General features: G+C 41.3%; 1 protein-coding gene across 4 annotated transcripts in view; it reads left to right on the top strand.

Annotated features, from left to right (window-relative positions):
- The window catches only part of PDCD5 (programmed cell death 5), a 1,006,786-nt gene that overhangs the window by 536,341 nt on the left and 450,878 nt on the right, over positions 1-19,567 (top strand). The window contains exon 1 of one of the 4 annotated variants that reach the window (XM_050771997.1): positions 9,885-9,894. The exons of the other annotated variants lie outside the window; for them this stretch is intronic. The gene's annotated coding sequence lies outside the window, so the exon portion shown is untranslated. Of the gene's footprint in view, positions 1-9,884; positions 9,895-19,567 lie in introns of those variants that run through there. 4 annotated transcript variants of the gene reach the window in all.

Raw genomic sequence — 19,567 nt, 5'->3', positions numbered from 1 at the left:
ATGATAACTCCATAACAATACTTTTTTAAGTAAATTCCAGACTGTATTTAGATGTCACCCATTTTTCAACTAATGTCCTTTCTCTGAACCAGAATCTTATGCAAGATGCCCCAGTTCATTTAGTCACCGTGTCTCCTCAGTCTCCTCTGATCTGCGACAGTTTCTCAGTCCTGCCTTGGCAGTTTAGAGGAATACTGGCCTGGTATTGTGAAGAATGTCCCTCAATTTCACACCCACAGTTTTTAAAATCTGAATAAGACTTGCAAATTTCTTGGAAACATATGGGTTTCCAAAACTGTCAATAAAAGAAATATTTAAAAATCTAGGATAATAATACTACTACTAATAAACATAGAAGAAGTGGATAGACTGTCAAAGGACTGCTTCCAAAAACAAGACACTAGATTAAAGTTTTAAGGGCAATTTCTTCCAAATGTCAAGGAATGAACAATCCATGTGCCATTTGTTTCAGAGGAAAGAGAAACTTGGAGATTCTCCCAGTCCATTGTTCAAAGCAAGCATAATCTTGACATCCAAACTTCCCAAATATAACAAAAAATAAAACCTATGAACTAAACTCATTTGTGAATATAGACATAAACATCCCAAATAAAATATTACAACTCAGATCCAACAAGATTAAGATTTTCTTGCCCAAATGCAAAATACTTCAACATTAAAAACATCCATTAACTATAATTCATTTCATCAAAAAGTCGAAGAAGGAAAATCACATAGTCATCTTGATTGATGCTGAAAGGTATGAATTCAATATTTCCTCCTGATGAAAACTCACTAAATTTAAAATAGAAGCATCTGATCTCAAAACAATACAAAATAGCTACCTCAAACCGCAGACACTGTCACACATGACAGCGAAAAACCAGCATCATTTTCATTCAAGTCAGCAATGGGACAAGGGAATCTATTATCACCATTGACAATATTCCGCCTGTTCTAGGCAATTCAATATAACAAAGATGAAAAAAAATGTGTGACTATTGGAAAGATACGATAATGGTTTTTTGTTTTGTTTTTTTGTTTGTTTTTTGGGGTTCTTTTGTTTGTTTGTTTTGCTATTTCTCAACATGCTTGTTGATCTGGAAAACCCACGAGAATTAGCTGGAAATAAAAATTAGAAAAATCAAGAAAGCACAGTCTGGTGGTGATTTACAGAGTAAAGATGATAGATAATAGATAGATACATAGATACATAGATAGATTCATAGATATATAGATACATAGATGATAGGTAGATAGTAGATGGATACATAGATATATAGATAGATAAGATGCTTTCCTATTTATTCACAATGGCCAGTGAAAACTAACCATAATTAATAATGCAAAATAATATCCACAAAACAACTGGAAATCTGAATGCACAGAATAAACTAAACAGGAAAGGTCATACATTCCTATTAGAAAAACAAAAAATTAACAGTCTTCAAAGAAGATCTGGATGAATGGAAAGATATATCACATTCTGATAATACTATAAAGATAGCACTTTTTCAATTAATTTACAAATACATTGCGATTTCAATCAAAATCCTTATAGGATGAAAAGGTTCATAATATTTTTAAGAAACAAAATAAGTATTAGAAGAGGCTTACCCTATCATATATGAAAATAAATTACAGAACCATGCTGTTAAGACAATATGGAACCCACTCAGAAAAGACAGATGTAAAAGAGCATAAATAAAAATTTATCTGAGAAAAAATAATCAAATAATATGCTAAAAATATATTGAGTCCATTTATTATTAAAGAAATGTAACGCAATACAAAATAACATTTTTTGGCTTTCAAATGGGCCGACAGTGGAAAAGAGTGTAAAATGCAATTGCTGATGAAGAAGTAGGAAACTATACACCCCCATACACTCTGAATGTGAGGGCAAATTTCTATAACCTTTTTGGAAAGCAACTTGGAACTATGTAAGAAAAACTTTAAAATGTGGCATAAACTTTGATTTAGGAATTTTATGTTTAAAATTAGAAGCAGTTTTCTTTTCTTGTAATGTCTTTGTCTGGCTTTGGTATCAGGGTAAAGCTGGCCTCGTTAAAAGAGTTTGGATTTTCTCCTCTTCAACTTTTTTTTTTTTTTTTTGGAAGGGTTTTTGGAGAACTGGTATTAGTTCTTTAAATGTTGGACAGAGTTCAACCATGAAGCCATCTGGTCCTGGACTTTTCTTTGTTGGTTGATTTTTTATGACTGCTTCAATCTCCTCTCTCGTTATTGGTCTGATCAGATTTTTCTGTTTCTTCATGATTTCGTCTCAGTAGGTTGGACATCTCTAGGGATGTATCCATTGCTTCTAAGTTAACCAATTTTTTGGCATATAATTTTTTTTTTGAGACAGGCTGGAGTGCAGTGTCACCCAGGCTGGAGTGCAGTGGTGCAATCATGGCTCATTGCAGCCTCAACTTCCTGGGCTCAAGCCTTGGACTACAGATGCATGCCACCATATCCAGCTAATTTTTATTTTTAATATTTGTAGAGGCACAGTCTCACTGTTACCCAGGCTGGCCTTGAACTCCTGAGCTCAAGTGATCTTCCCACCACAGCCTAACGAAGTGCTGGGATTACAAGCATGAATCACCATACCCAGCCAGCATATAATTATTCTAAATAGTCTCTTATGGCCCTTTGTATTTCTGTGGTGTCCGTTGTGATGTCTCCTCTTTTATTTCTGCTCTCTTTCTCTTGGTTAGTCAAGCTAAAGGTTGGTCAACTTGGTTTATCTTTTCAAAAAACTAAAACTAACCCTTATTTTTATTGCTTTTGCATTGTTTTCTAGTCTCTGTATCATTTATTTCAGTTCTACTATTTATTATTTCTTTGGCTGCTAACATTGGGCTTAGTTTGTTCTTCCTTTTCTATTTCCTTAAGGCATAACAATAAGGTGCTTATTTGCAACTCTTCTTTTTTTGATGTAGGCATTTATTGTTATACACATTCTACTTAGAACTGCTTTGGCTGCATCCCATAAGTTTTGGTATGTTGTATTTCCCTTTTTGTTTCTTTCAAGATATTTTTAAATTTCTCTTCTAATTTCACCATTGACCCGATGTTCAGGGGCATGCTATTTAATTCCCATGTATTTGTGAAATTTCTGAAATTCCTCTTGTAACTAATTTCTAATTTTATAACACTGTGGTCAGAAAAGATACATGACATCATTTCAGCCTTCTTAAATTTGCTAAGATTTGTCTTGTGGCATAACATCTGATCTATCCTGGAGAATGCTCTATGTGCACTTGAGAAGAATGTGGGTTCTGTTGCTATTGGATGAAATCTTCCATGTATTTCTGTTAGATCCACTTGGTCTGAAGTGCCGTAGTAATTTTCTGTCTGGATAATTGGTCCGTTATTGAAAGTGGTCTACTGAAGTCCCCTACTATTATCATGTTGCAATCTATCTCTCCCTTCAGATTCTTTAATATGTGCTCTATATATTTGGATGCTCTACCATTGATGAATGGATAAGAAAAATGTGGCATATATACAGGATGGAATACTATTCAACCTTAAAAAATATTCTGTCATTTGTAACGACATGGATAGAATGGCAGAACATTACATTAAGTGAAATAAGCCAAGTATAGTAAGGCAAATACTGCGTGCTCTCACTTACACACGGATTCTGAAACAATTGAACTCATAGAAGCAGAGAGCAGAATGGTGGTTACCAGAGCCTGGGGTTGTGGGAAATGGGGAGATGATAGTCACAGGGTACAAAGCCTCAGCTAGACAAGAGAAAGAGATTTGTTTTTTTATATTAATTGAACATCATGGTAAATATAGCTAATAATTGAGCTCTGTGCATTTCAATATAACTAAAAGAGTACATTTCCAATATTCTTATCACAAAAAATGTTAAATATTTGAGATGATAGATATGTTAATTAGCTTAATTTAATCTTTCCACCTTGTAATCAAAAATCATAACACCGCTTTGTAACCCAAGAAATACATACAACTGTAATTTGTCAATACATAACAAAAGTAATTTTTTTAATAAAATAAAATTAGAAGCAACCATCCACTTGACCTCATGGAATACTATGCGACCATTTAAAATTGCATCCTTGAAGGATATACTATTAAGTGGAGAGATGCTCACCATACATTAAGTGAAAATGCATGTTAGTGATTTTGCATGGGAGGATCCCAGGTTTATAAAGGAGCAGGCATCCCGAGAAGATGATTAGTGTAAACAGACAGAGACTCAGAAGGAGGGCCCATCTGTTTCCCTATAGGTGTAGTGTCGCTGTCATCAGTCAGCCATGTTGCTGTTAACCTTCCCCTCCTTAACTTCTTTTTTTGTTTTTTGTTTTTTTGTTTTTTTGTTTTTTTTGTTTTGAGATGGAGTCTTGCTCTGTCACCCGGACTGGAGTGCAGTGGCACGATCTTGGCTCACTGCCATCTCCACCACCCAGGTTTAAGTGATTCTTCTGCCTCAATCTCCTGAGTAGCTGGGACTTCAGATGTGCACCACCACACCCGGCTAATTTTTGTATTTTTGTAGAGACATGGTTTTGCCATGTTGGCCGGGCTTGTCTCGAACTCCTGACCTCAGGTGATCTGCCTGCCTGAGCCTCCCAAAGTGCTGGGATTACAGGTGTGAGCCACTGCACCTGACCCCTCCTTAGCTTTATCCCTTGCATTAGAGGGTCAGCTTCTGGAAGGCAGGGTTGTCATTCATTCACTCACTCATTCATTAATTCACTATGTGAGTCAGGCAAGGAAGTAAACAAAGACCACCCAAATGAGAATAAGCAAACATTATTTATTTAGAGCTTGCTACGTCAAGAGAATCAGCAACCATCACTCACATTTGGCAGAGACTCGAAGGCAGGCAGAGGGGTGGGAAAAGTTTATGGTGGAAAAAGAGAAGGCTTCCAGTGTGCCCTGTTGGCAGAGGAAACTGTAGGCAGCTAACTAGAAGCAGGGCATCCTATGTGATGGTTTAAATGGGCATATTTGGTTTTCTCTGCGTGGTGCTAAGTTAGAAGCAGGGACAAAAATTAGAGACACTGTCCCTAATTCACCAAGTCCCAGCCATTTAAGACCAAATGATACAAGGGTTGTTATTTGTCATCCTGGATGGTTGCTAAAGATGGGAGTTTGACTTCTTAAGTTCTTTGCTGCCGATCGTAAGGTCAGAGTTCTATCTTGCATATGGTCCGGTTATTGTCTGTATATTTTGTCTCTTGTAAGCACTGGGAAAAACACAGACTTACAAAGGTACCTGAAACCCATTGCCTGCCCTCAAGGAGATTACGGTCAAACAGAAAAGACATCCTATTATTTTGGAATGTCCTGGTGACTTGTCCATGTTCAACAGTAGGGCAGTCTACCCGGCACTATAAGAGCACATTGCACTTGAGCTAAAAGCCACACCCCAGCACCATGGCCTGCAAGACCCCTGAGGACTTGGCTCTTATGAGCCCCTTTTATGTCATTTCTCACTACTCCTCCCCTCACTTGTTCCTCTGCAGGTCACAATCATGGTCCTGCCGGGGGAAAACCACCCCCTTAGATGCAAGGAGTAAGGGTATTCAATGCCTACAGAGCATTTTTATCTCCATGTGCCAGCAATTCTAAGCAATATGCATGATTTAAAAAAAAAAAAATACTCCTTTCAAATCTATTGTTGGTTTAGGTTCTAAGCAATTACTCCCATTACTTTGAGTTTTAGTACTATAGATGCAAGCTTCAAATTAGCACATTTTTATTACTTACATTTTAATACACATTGATTTCTACATGGAACTTAATTCAAATAACTCCTAGTTATAGATGTGTCCCTGAGACACACATACTCAACCATATGCATTTGTTTAAAGAGTAAACTTATAGCAGCTCAGAATTGCTGAAGTTCACTTTGGGCACAGTCCCTGTCCCCAGGCTCTGTGGAACTACACATCTCTGCATTTAAACAGTAGATTCAAGACAAACAATGACAGCACCGTGATTGCAAAGGCAAAGAAACAGAACTGAGATGACTTCTGTCATCCCAAGTGATTGTGTGGAAGTTCATTCATGTTTAAAATTTAAAACAGAAGGAACTAAACAGTGTTACCTTTTTGTTTGATAAGTGCAAATTTTAGTTCATGCATGATTTATTGAATTTTAATAGTGTCTTCAAGATTGAAATTTGTTAGTTTCAATTGTTAATTGAAAACGAAAAGAGAATCCAAAAAGTTAAATTATACAGCAATGGAGCCATTTAGTACTTTTTATCCTGGTGTGATGTGATCGATGAGGTTCATCAGTCACAAAAAACATTTGCAAACAACCAGAATCTCCCTTGAACAATGTCTAGTGAAGCACCAAGCTTTAAAACTGTTCCTTGAAGTTGTGTGCTCAGAAATAGGGGAGAAAGTCAGGGTGTGGTGGCTCACACCTGTAATCTTAGCACTTTGGGGGACCAAGTCAGGGGGATCACCTGAGGTCAGAAGTTCAAGACCAGCCTGGCCAACATGGTGAAACCCCGTTTCTACTAAAAACACAAAAATAAGTCGGGTGTGGTGGTGCGCTCCTGTGATCCCAGCTACTCAGGAGGCTGCGGCAGGAGAATCTCTTGAACCTGGGAGGCGGACCTTGCAGTGAGCTAAGATCGTGCCACTGCACTCCAGCATGGACGACAGAGCGAGACTCCATCTCAAAAAAAAAAAAAAGAAATGGTGAAGGCCATTAACAATGCAGCACACAAGTACAAAAAAAATAGAAAATGAAATACAAAAAGAATCAAATTTTGAGGAATAGTGCGAGGAGAAATGACAAAAGATACAGGTCTAATATTGCCGGAAGAAATTGAGAGAGCAAAGCTTCAAAGCCTTGATCATTTTCACCAAAAACTGGACACATGGCCCACAGCAATGGAGCCAGTCATGTCATGTTCACCATCATTCCACCGTTCTTCCTGATTTTTGTAGAAGAAGAAAAACCTTGAAAGTTTTTACTGAATAAAATAGGAATCTATGATGAATCTCTGGTGATGATATTTTAGTGGTTTTCAACTAGGGGAGATATTTTAGATGGGATTTTTATACATCTCTGCCAAAATTATCCTCACGTTTAAGACTTTCATAACCATTTGTATGTCTGTTGTTTCTTGTGAAAGAAACTCTTTGAAATTAAAATTAATAAAGAAGTGTTCTTCAACCAACTATGAGTGAAGACAAGCTGACAAATCTGGCTGTTGTGAACAGTGAACGTGTATAGATGAAAAAGGTTGTCAAAGCCATTGGCAAATTTGCAGAAGCCAAGGCTCAAAGTGAGAGCTATGATGTCATTGTTCACTGTTGCAACAGATATATGGGAATAAGTTTGTCCACATGGATGTAATTTAATAGGATTAATCTATGACGTATTTTTCTTTTTGCTATTGTAATTTTTTCTTCTGGCATGATTAGATATAAAAAGTTCAATAAAAGGACTTTTTTTGCTGTCTACATTTCCTTTTTGGTCATTACTATTATTACTTTCCTTGCTGAATTGTTATTGAAAATTATTCTGGCATATAGAGGAAAGAGGGTGTTGGAATAATCCCCGCTGTGTCTCAAATGCACCAGGCTCACTCTGCTTCCAGTGCCTCTTGGGACACATCAAGCTCTTGTCCAACTCTGAGCCTTTGAACCTGTTATTCTCCCTTACTGGAGCACCTTCCTTCCAGATCGTCAAGGAACTACACTCTTCCCCCACTCAATATTCCTCTCAGAGGGTGTCTCAGTCTGTTTTCTGCTGCTTTAACAGAATATCACAGACTGGGTAATTAATAAATTTATTTATCATGGTTCTGGAGGCTGGGAAGTTCAAGAGCATGGCTTCAGCATCCACCAAGAGCCTTCATGCCGTATCATCACATCACATCTTTGCGGGAGGACCAAGAAGCACATGAGACAGAGAAAAATGAGGGCTGAGTTTCCTCTCTGCAATAACTAACAAGATAACAGGATTAATCAATTCGGGATCAATCAATTCAGAATGAAGCAATTCAGGGTTAATCAATTCATGAAGGCACAGCCCTCATGACCTAATCACCCCCTAAAGGGCCCCACTTCTTAATATTGTCACAATTACAATTAAATTTCAGCATAAGGCCGGGCATGGTGGCTCATACCTGTAATCCCAGCACTTTGGGAGGCTGAGGCAGTGGGGTCACTTCAAGCCAGGAGTTGGAGACCAGCCTGAGTAACACAGCAAGGCCCTCTCTCTACAAAAAAAAATAATAATAATTAAAATAAAAATTAGAAACATTAACCAAGTTAATTTTTTACAGTAGCTGCAGTCCCAGCTACTCGGGAGGCTGAGGCAAGAGGATCACTTGAGCCCAGGAAATTGAGGCTGCAGTGAGCTATGATCGCATCACTGTACTCCAGACTGGATGACAGAGCATAGACTTTGTCTCAAAAAAATCAATAAGCAAAATAAATAGATTTCCACATGAGTTTCAGAAGGGACAACCACAGCAGAGGCGCTTTGTCCAGCCGTTTTCACAATGTGCCTGCTTCCCCAGTGCAAATCTCAAAGTCTTGCATGACCCTCTTTTTTACCTGCCTGTTCATTGTCTGAGTCCTGCTACAGGCATGGAAACCCCAGGGAGGGCGGCTTGTGCCGCCCTGTTTCTCTGTCTTCCCCCAGCACAGTATCTGGCATGCAAGAGGCCCACAGGAAATATCTGTGGCATCGACCCGTGAGCTCAGAGGAGAAGCACCTGGCCTGGAGGGGGCAGGTGAGCAGGTCAGATCTGCCAAGTGCAGGCCCCTGAGGCTGAAACTAGAAGGATGAGCTCGTAAACAAGAACCAGAGGGAGGCGGAGGGAGGGCTTTCAGGGAATTGCAAGTGGACAGCGTGTCTGGAGGACACTGTTGTGGCTTTGAAAGAACAGGTACCTTGAAATGGTCATCGTAACCCAGGGCAGACTGACGAGGGACTTTCAGAGGCTGGGGCTTCATGCCCAAGAAAATAAGGAGGTGTTTTAAGCAAGGGAGTGACATGATCTGATTTGCCCTCTGGAAATATCACTGTGGCAGGGAGAGGGAAAGGAGTGGAGGGGCAAGAATAGGAAGGGAAGGGGGACATGCTGAAGGGCCATGCTCTTTAGAGCTTCCAGAAAAGAACAGGGGCTCAGATGCAGCCTAAGACAATCCCTTGATGCTAAATTCCCCTCCACCCTGCATCCCAAGAGCTGAGATTTCTGCCAGTCCTGGGGGAAGTCCTTTGAGGAGGGGGGCAGGAAAGGCAGGAGACGGGACTGCCACAACAGGCAGGGGCAGGTGCTGGCAGGCAGCACAGATGGGTTTCTGGAAGGACACTGGTGCTGGGTACAGAGGGCTCCTAACCAAGCTGCCTGTGTGGGGAACGGAGACTGAGAGGAGCTACAGGGGATAGGATAGAGGCAGAACTCACATGCTTCCAGTCACTCTTCTCACTCACAGGGGAGGCCACAGTGCAGTCTCTGAGAACTGACACACACACAGAATTTCTAGGAAAGAACCACTGAAAGATGAGGGTCCACTGATTTTCCTTGGTCAAAATCCAGTTTGGCAAGGAAGCTGCTGCAAAGACTGCCCCAGCCGGAACCCCCAGTATCCATGCCCAATTCCCACCCGGGGGCACACAGGTACGACTGGGGTTGGAGGATGCACAGGAACCCCCTCCTCCCCCTCCCACACTGGTGGCCAGCACTGGCCTTGTCCCCGACTCAGCCGCTGATGTGGGAACTCTCCCGGGACCCGGAGCAAGGGGCACGCTTTGAATCTTTACATGCCACAAGGAAGAAAATCAATTTCAATGCCCAAAGGAGGGAATTACTGCAGCAGAAGGTCACCAACCACTACAAGTTGCAGTATTGTCTTGGAGACTCGGACCGGGGGGAAAATGCCTCCAAGTGAGGTAAGAGTGCTCTGAGGTCTGAAGCAAACGCCTGTCCCCAGGAATAATATGAGACAGTCCCGGTGGGGGGACGAGACCACACAAAGGAAGAAATTTCTTTGTGTGTGCACAACTGGAGTGAGATTCTGAATTCTGGTTCTGGCCACTTAGGCAAGGCCTCAGCTGTAGCTGCAGAGCTCTGGTTCATGTTAAGTCTTGGAGGAATGGCTGATATTTTAATAGTATTGTCACAGTAGCAGACTCACCAGTGGCAATGGCCACTCCACTTAGGCATGGTGGACACATTCCACAGCCCAGCCTCCAGGCCCTAGAGCTCCCCAGTTAATGCCAGGTTCCCTAAGCACTGATGCAAGGATGCTGGATGTTGGATATTTATTTATGTTCCATCTGGTTCCCAAGATGAAACATAAAGTGCTGGCTCACACTTGTAATCCCAGCCATTTGGGAGGCTGAGGCAGGAGGATGGCTTTAGGCCAGGAGTTAGAGAGCAACCCGGTCAACAAAATGAGAACTTTAGATGTGACTTATTCCATCTTTGCTCCATTGTCGCAAAGATGGAAAGACCCCAGCCATGCCCAGGTGCCTTGCCTTTCCTTGGAGCCAGTGCAGTAGAACCCAGTCAAAGCAAAGGTCAAATGACAGGTTCATTGGGCTGGACATGTACAATCCCTTTTCTGGATATGTAGACTATAAGGCAGCTGGGACCCACCTTCTTATCCAGGCAATGCAAAGATGAGCAAGGGGTCACTCTGTCCTGGGATTCAGGAGAAAAAAGATGTTGCAGGTTCAAGGAAGCTGCCACTTCCTAGACTTTCTGCAGTAAGTCCAAAACCCTTATGGGTGGTAAAAGGCAGTGCCTCAGCCTTGTTTCCAGATCTTCGAAGTTAGAGAAACCCGTGGCGTGAACTGTGTCGGCCCCAACCAAGGAACCATGAAAGCAACAGTGTTTCTGGAATGAAAGCCCCTCTATCTTGAGAAAGTGGGAGTCGGGGCAGGCAAGCAGAGAGCAGGGTGCGTGGGAGACATTCTCAGTGGCTGTCCTCCTTCATGACACCTTTCCCCAGGGCTTCAGAGGGGCAACATCTGTGGGCCAGTGCCCCTCCTCACAGAGGTTCCAGCTGGTGACCGAAATAGCCAGGAGGGGGCTATGGAGGGGCCGGGCAGGAAGTGGGGAAGAGCGGTTCCACGCAGTAACTGCCTGGAAGCCACACCCAAGTGCTGTTCACAGGCTGAGGAGAATTAAAATAAAATTAAAAGCTGGTGAAATGACACCAAATGCGCAATCCATAAAAAAAAAAAAAAGGAATGATAAATTGAGCTCCATCAAAATTAAAAACTTCTGCTCTGCAAAAGACACTGTTAAAAGACAAGCCACAAATGGGAAGAAAGTATTTGCAGAGCACATGTTTGACAAAGGACTTGAATACAGATTCCATAAAGAACTCCCAAAACTCAATAATAAGAAAACAAGCAACCCTATAAAAACAGGCGAAACTTTTTAAAGACACTTAACCAAAGAAGATAAACAAATAGCAAATAAGTATATTTAAAAGGTGTTCAGTGTCATTAGTCATTAGAAAAACGCAAATTAAAATCACAGTGAGATCCACTACACAGCTATTAGATTAGCTAAAGAAACAAACAAACAAAAACTTGTTTAAGTGACAGTACCAAGTGCTCCTGAGGACGGGAAGCCTCTGGAAATCTCATACATTGTTGGTTCAAAATTGATACAACCATTTGGGGCAACAGGTTGGCAGTTTTTTACAAATTATAACCCCAGCAGGGCGTGGTGGTACACCCCTGTAGTCCCAGCTACTCAGGGGACTGAGAAGGGAGGATTGAGCCAGGGAGGCTGAGTGGCAGTGACCTGAGATTGTACCACTGCACTCCAGCCTGGGAGACAGAGGAAGACCCTGTCAAAAAAAAAACAAAAAAAAACCAGCCCTAGAGAAATGAAAATGCATGTTCCCACAAAAACCTAAATCCAAATGTTTGTAGTGCATTTACTCATAATCACCAAAGAAGTACAAACAACCTAAATGGCATTCCACTAGTGAACAAAAAAAATAAACTGTAAAGCATTCATACAATGGAATACTGCTCAGCCATAAAAAGGAACAAGCTATTGCTATACATAACACCACGCATGCATCTGAAATGTGTCATGCCAAATGAAACAGTCAGACACAAAAGAATACACACTGTATGATTCTGTTTCTATGATATTCTCAGAAAGGCTAAAACTGTATGATTAGAAGGCACTTCAAGGCCAAGCATGGCGGCTCATGCTTGTAATCCCAGCACTTTGGGAGACTGAGGCAGGAGGACTGATTTAGGCAGGAGTTAGAGAGCAGCCTGGGCAACAAAACAAGAATTCATCTTTACAAAAAAAAAATTTTTTTAATTAGTTGACCATGGTGGCATGCAGCTGTAGTTCTGGCTTCTTTGGAGACTGAGGCAGGAGAATCCCTTGGGCCCAAGAATTCAAGGTTACAGTGGTTACAGTGAGCCATGATCATGCCACTGCACTCCAGCCTGGGCAAGAGGACAGGACCCTGGCTCAAAAGAAAAAGGAAAGGAAAGGAAAAGGGAAAGAGAGGAAGGATGGAAGGAAGGAAGGAAGGAAGGAAGGAAGGAAGGAAGGAAGGAAGGAAGGAAGGAAGGAAGGAAGGAAGGAAGAAGAGAGGGAGTAGGGAAGGAAGGAGAGAGAAAGAAAGAGAAAGAGAAAGAAAGAAAGAGAAAGAAAGAAACGAAGAAAGAAAGAAAGAAAAAGAAAGAAAGAAAGAAAGAAAGAAAGAAAGAAAGAAAGAAAGAAAGAAAGAAAGAAAGAAAGAAAGAAAGAAAGAAAGAAAGGAAGGAAGGAAGGAAGGAAGGAAGGAAGGAAGGAAGAAGGGAAGGAAGGGAGGAGGAAGGGAAGGAAGGGTGGAGGGAAGGAAGGTAGTAAAGAAGGAAAGAAGGAAAGAAGGAAGGAAGGAAAGAAGGAAGGAAGGAAGAAAGCATCAGCAGTTACCAGGGTTTTTTTTGGTAGTTAGTTTGTTTTGTTTTGTTTTGTTTTTGAGACCGAGTTTCACTCTTGTTACCCAGGCTGGAGTGCAATGGTATGATCTTGGCTCACTACAACCTCCACCTCCCGTGTTCAAGCAATTCAGCCTGCCTCAGCCTCCTGAGTAGCTGGGATTACAGGTGCATGCCACCATGCCCAGCTAATTTTTTGTATTTTTAGTAGAGACAAGGTTTCACCATGTTGGAAAGGCTGATCTCGAACCCCTGACCTCAGATGATCCGCCCGCCTCAGCCTCCCAGAGTACTGGGATTACAGGTGTGAGCCACCGCCCCCAGCCCTGTTCAGGATCTTAACTGTGGTGGTGACTGTGGGGCCGTTTGCTTTTGTCTAAGCTCATAGAATGGTATACCAAACAAACAGAATTTTACCTCATTGAATTTTTAAAGTGAATAAATGTATTAAAAGGGAATTTTTAAAAACTGATGACAAGAAACTTCTCAAAATGGATGTGCCTTTGTTCAGCAAACGTGACAAGGAGACCCTGACTGTTCCATTTAAGAGACACAGGTCACACACACCTGGGAGAAGCCCCTGCTGGCAGCCTAGGCGAATCTAGGAAGACTGAGACCCCCACCAAGTTCTGCCTTCCAGGGATAACTCCAGAGCAAAGTGGGAGCAGAGAAAAATCCCAGCTGAAGCTTGGGGCTTTCATGGAGGAGGCAGGGTTTAAATTGGGTCCTGAGGAGTGGGTAGGATCCAGGGCTGTGGACGTGGGGGAGGCGGGAGTACATGCATGCACACACAAGGCTGATTCCGAAATAGGGAGAGGCCGGTGGGCAGCTGTGTAAGAGGACAGACCACACATGCTGACGGGAAACTGCAAGGGTCTGGTCGGCACAGCCCCCGAGAATCCTGTGGTGAGTCATTTGGGAGCCAGATGGAACATAAATAAATATCCAACATCTAGCCTACTTAGATCAACGGGTACAAGAGGCGTGGGGAAGGCCTTTTTACCAAATGCTGTGAATAGCCCATCAGAAAGAAAAACATCAAGGAGAGGTCGCAATGACCCCCCCGTCAGCTGACACTGATGGCGTGTCTACTATGTGCTCTTTGCAAGCCCTGGATATATAATGACACATCTAATCCGCCCACAAGTCCATAAGGGACTTTCATTACCCTCATTCTGCAAGTGAGAAAATATAGGCACAGAGAGATTGTGTTACATGTCCAGGATCACACGGAGGGTATGTAGGATTCAAATCCAGGCATTTCAACTCTGAGCACGCCCTCTGAACTATATGCTGAGCTACTGCTTGGGTCCAAGTAATTATGACTGCAGAGACAGCCCAAGGTATAGTTTTCCAATCTTTTTTTTTTTTTTTTTTTTTTTTTTTTTTTTTGTGAGAGACAGAATTCTGCTCTTGTTGCCCAGGCTGGAGTGTAATGGTGCGATCTCAGCTCACTGCAACCTCCGCCTCCCAGGTTCAAGCAAGTCTCCTGCCTCAGCCTCCTGAGTAGCTGGAATTACAGGCACCCGCCACCTCACCCGGCTAATTTTTGTATTTTTAGTAGAGACGGAGTTTCACCACATTGGCCAGGCTGGTCTCAAACTCCCGACCTCAGCTGATCCGCCCACCTTGGCCTCCCAAAGTGCTGGGATTACAGGCTTGAGCCACTGAGCCTGGCCATTTTTTTTTCTTCACCCATGTGTCAACATTATGCCACCAGCCCACCACAGCCTCCCAGTCTTTCTCCAGTTGCAGTTCACACCTGTGCAGCCTTGTTCAGCAGGCATGTGTGCACACAGGTACACAAGAGCACACACGTTCCAAAGGCATCGTTTGCCCCCAAGGAAGCCAAGGGACTCCATTGAGTTAAATGACACAGAAGAATCACAAAAGACTGGTTCTTAAAAGTAATAAGCCTTTTCCAAAAGAGGCCAGGCCATACAAGCAGGAGTGGGAGCCAAATGACGTCTAAGCAGAACAGCCAATAAATTAATTTCATGTGGGAAAAAAACAGGTTGTCCCAGGGTTAATAAAGATCCTGTCAACATGAAGATCTCATTACTACACAGACTTCCCTGGCAAGGGTCGCGTCTGCTGAAGCTGTTTTGGATTCAAGCTTCACCAGGGTCCCTTGTGCCTAACAAAGATTCCACATCAAATGCAGAAAAGATGGACCTGTCTAGACATCCCCTTGCATAAACCCCACAGCACCCTCATCAGCTACACAGGAGTGGAGCCATGTAAAGTTTCCCTTACCATGGCCACCAGCAGCCAGGACAACTGGGGTGAAAAGGCAAACACAGTTGTTGACTCAGGAATAGCATTCAGACTTTGGGTAGGAATTGTTATTGAGCTTCCAGAAGATTCTGAGGACTTGGTGAAAATGAAAGGGGTAAGATGTTGTTGTAGAGCCAGCAATCCCCTGGGAGAAGTGGAGGCACATCAGTGACTCATGGATGAAATTGCAGACTATTCCAAATCGAAATTTGCAGTCATTCAGCCAGAGCTGAACTTGAGTCTCTCTTTGGCATGGCTGAAAAACAAAAGGGCTCAGTCAGAACATGGTTAATGTAAACACAGAAAGGGGACGGAGATCGAGCTAATCTCATTCATAAAAGTAATATTCATTCAGTGTTCATAAACGTCTATTCAGCACCTACTCCAGGGAGGCACTTGCTAGGAGCTGGTGTACGGTAGTGGGTAAAGTAGGTATGTGACCTCATGAAGCTTTCAGTGCAGAACCCAGACATTGCATGCAAGGAAACAGCGCTGACTCCAGACTGTGTCTGCATGCTGCCCACCTCCACTGCGCTCCTGCACCGCCCTCGTGGGGTAACGGCCACGGGTTTCAGCTGCCTGTGGATCACAGCCCAGGGCTCTCTCGCTCGCTGCTCTCTGCCTCCCTCGGGAAGGCTGCCTGCTCTCAGATATGCGTTCTTGGCTCCTCTGCAGGGACCCACCCCAACCAACTGTGAATTCCCACCCTCCCTTTCCTCCCCCACCCACTGACACTATTTACCCCATGTATTTTCTTCACATAACATAGTAAGGTCTTATGCACTTATTTTTCCTATCTGTCTCTTGAGCTAGATTGTCAGCAGCCAGTGGGCAGGAACCTTATCTGTCTTGCAAACCAATATCCACCTGTTGAACACAGGGTGCCTGGCACCTGGTCGGCATCCACAAGAATGTTTTTAAACTATGAATGAAAAAATAAAGTCATTATGAGATAGCCCATGAGGTATGGGGCTAATGAGGTTATAAGATAGCCTATGAGATAGGGACTAAATAGGTTATGAGATAGCTCATGAGATAGGAACCAATAAGATTATGAGCTAACCCATGAGGTAGGGGCCAAGAAAGTTGTGAGATCACCCATGAGATAGGGGCTAAATAGGTTATGAGATATCCCATGAGATAGGGTCTAAATAGGTTATGAGATATCCCGTGAGATAGGAACCAATAAGGTTATGAGCTAACCCATGAGGTAGGGGCCAAGAAAGTTGTGAGATAGCCCATGAGACAGGGTCTAATAAGGTTATGAGATAGCCCATGAGATAGGGGCAAAATAGGTTATGAGATAGCCCATGAGGTAGGGACCAATAAGGTTATGAGATAGCTCATGGGTTGGGACTAATAAAGTTATAAGAGAGCCCATGAGATAGGGGCTAAATAGACTGTGAGATACCTCATGAGGTAGGGTCCAATAAGGTTATGAGATAGGGGCTGATAGAGTTACAAGACAGCCCATGAGTTAGGGGCTAATAAGGTTATGAGATAGCCCATGAGAGAGGGAGGTCTAATCTAAATGTGTGGCTGGGGAAGCCCTCCCTGAGGGGTGACATTTACGCTAAGATGGGAAGGAGAATGGGGCTCACCAGGTGCATGTTGAATAAGCTCTCAAGGCAGAGGAGAAAGCACATTCAAAGCCTCCAAGGCTGGAAAAGCCCTGTGCTGGGAGAATTTAAGGAAGGACATCAGGGCTAAAATAGGATGTGTGGCCAGAGAGGACAGCAGGGACACGTGACAGGGTCCTAAGCCTATTACAGATGTGACAGGAAGTCCTTGAGGATTTGAGGCAGATGGAGGTCATCGTCAAGTTTATATTTGTAAGGATCATTCCAGGCCAGACACAGTGGCTCACATCTGTAATCCCAGCACTCTGGGAGGCCGAGGTGGGCAGAATGCTTGAGACCAGGAGTTTGAGACCAGACTGGACTACATGATGAGACTCCATCTCTCCAAAAAGTATATAAAAATTAGCCAGATATGGCGGTATGCACCTGTGGTCCAAGCTACTCAGAAGGCTGAGGTGGGAGGATGGCTTGAGCCCAGGAGACTGAGGCTACAGTGAGCCATGATCGCACTACTGCATTTCAGCCTGGGAGACAAAGTGAGACCCGTTTCTAAAAAAAAAAAAAAAAAAAAAAAAAAAAAAAAAAAAAAAAAAAAAAAAAGGATCATTCTGGCTATTTGGTAGAGAATAGATTATAAGGGGACAAGAGTAGAGGCAAAAAGACAAAATTAGAAACTATAGCATTACCCAAATGAGAAATAATTGGGGCAGGGTGTTAGTGAGATGAAGGGTGAAGATGGAGGGAAGTGCATGCATGAGGGTGTCTCCTAAGGTTGGCCTTGCAGGCTAGGTGAGCTAACAAGGGTCAGGAACCACAACCAAAGGCCAGGCACAGTGGCTCACAACTGTAGTCCCCACACTTTGGGAGGCTGAGGCCAGCAGGTCACTTGAGGTCAGGAGTTCAAGACCAGCCTGGCCAACATGGTGAAATACGACTCTACAGAAAATACAAAATATAGCTGGGCACGGTGGTGCGTGCCTGTAGTCTCAGCTACTTGGGGGGCTGAAGCAGGAGAATTGTTTGAACCCAGGAGGCAGAGGTTGCAGTGAGCCAAGATCATGCCACTATACTCCAACCTGGGCAACAGAGCGAGACTCCTTCTCAAAAAAAAAAAGAAAGAAAAAACAGGACAGCAACAGGAGGTTGTTTCAATGATATGATTCACAAATCATATATATATCTGATAAGGGTCTTGTATCCAGAACATAGAAATAACTTTTACAACTCAGCAATAAAAAAACAAAAATCCCAATTTTAAAATGAGCAAAGGATGCAAATAGACATTCCTCCAAGAAGATATACAAATGGCCAACAAGCACATAAAAAATGCCCAGTGACTGGTCATGAGGGAAATGCAAAGCAAAATCATAATGATGCCCATGGGATGGTGATCAGCAAAAAATGTAAACAGAAAAAAATAACATGTGTCAGTGGGGATGTGGAGAGGAACCCTCATTCATTGCTAGTGGGCACGTAAAATGGCACAGCCACAGTGGCAAAAGTTAAACATAGAATTACTTTGTGACTCAGTAAATTCAATCCTAGGTATATGTCCCAAAGAACTGAAAACAGGTACTCAGACAAATACATGTACACCCCTGATACCACAGCACTTTCACAATAACTAAGAGATGGATATACCCCAGGGCTCTATCAATAATAGATTAACAGATAAATAAACTGTGTTATACATTATCTATAATACATAGATAATGTATGTATTATAAGTAATATATTATACATATAATACATATATAATATACATATATACATATATGTATATATCACACACACGATGTGCATATGTACATGTATGTATATATCACACACACGATGTGCATATGTACATGTATGTATATATCACACACACGATGTGCATATGTACATATATGTATATATCATATCACACACACGATGTGCATATGTACATATATGTATATATCACACACACAATGTGCAATGTCACACACATATAATATATATAATATACATATATACATAGATGCATATACAATATATACATATATACATATATAATGTGTATATATTATACATATAATACATATATAATATACATATATACTGCATATTATAGATACATATATGTATATATGTATTATACACATGATACATATATAATATACATACATAATATTAATATATAATATTACATACATAAACATATTATGTATAATATACATATTATATATTACATACATATGTGTATATGTACGTATTATATATTATATAATGTTATACGTGTATAATATATATATATATATTATATTATATATGTTATATGTATTATAGATATACATATATAACATATATATGTATTATAGATATATAACATATAAAAGTTATATATTTTTTATATATGTATCTATTATATATAACATTATACATAAAATGTTATATGTTATATATATCTGTAATACACATATAACATAAAATATATGAATAATATATAAAATATCTGCATTATATATTATATACATATATATTATATATCATATTTATTTCTATTTTTATATTATTTATTATTACTTATATTTATGTCTTATTCATTATATTTGTTATATATTATACTTATTATATTTATTTTTATTTTTATATTAGTATATTTATATATTATATACATATGTATATAATATATAATATATATAACACAATTTACTTTTCCATATATGTATTTTATAATATAATGATCCCCAGCTTTTCCAGCACCAGGGACCTGTTTCGTGGAAGATAGTTCTTCCATGGACACTGGAGCTGGGGGC

The sequence above is a fragment of the Macaca thibetana genome, chromosome 19, assembly GCF_024542745.1.
Source record: "Macaca thibetana thibetana isolate TM-01 chromosome 19, ASM2454274v1, whole genome shotgun sequence".
Taxonomy (NCBI): Eukaryota; Metazoa; Chordata; class Mammalia; order Primates; family Cercopithecidae; genus Macaca; species Macaca thibetana.
Note: the sequence above shows the minus strand (reverse complement) of the source record. Positions and strands in the feature narration are given on the sequence as shown.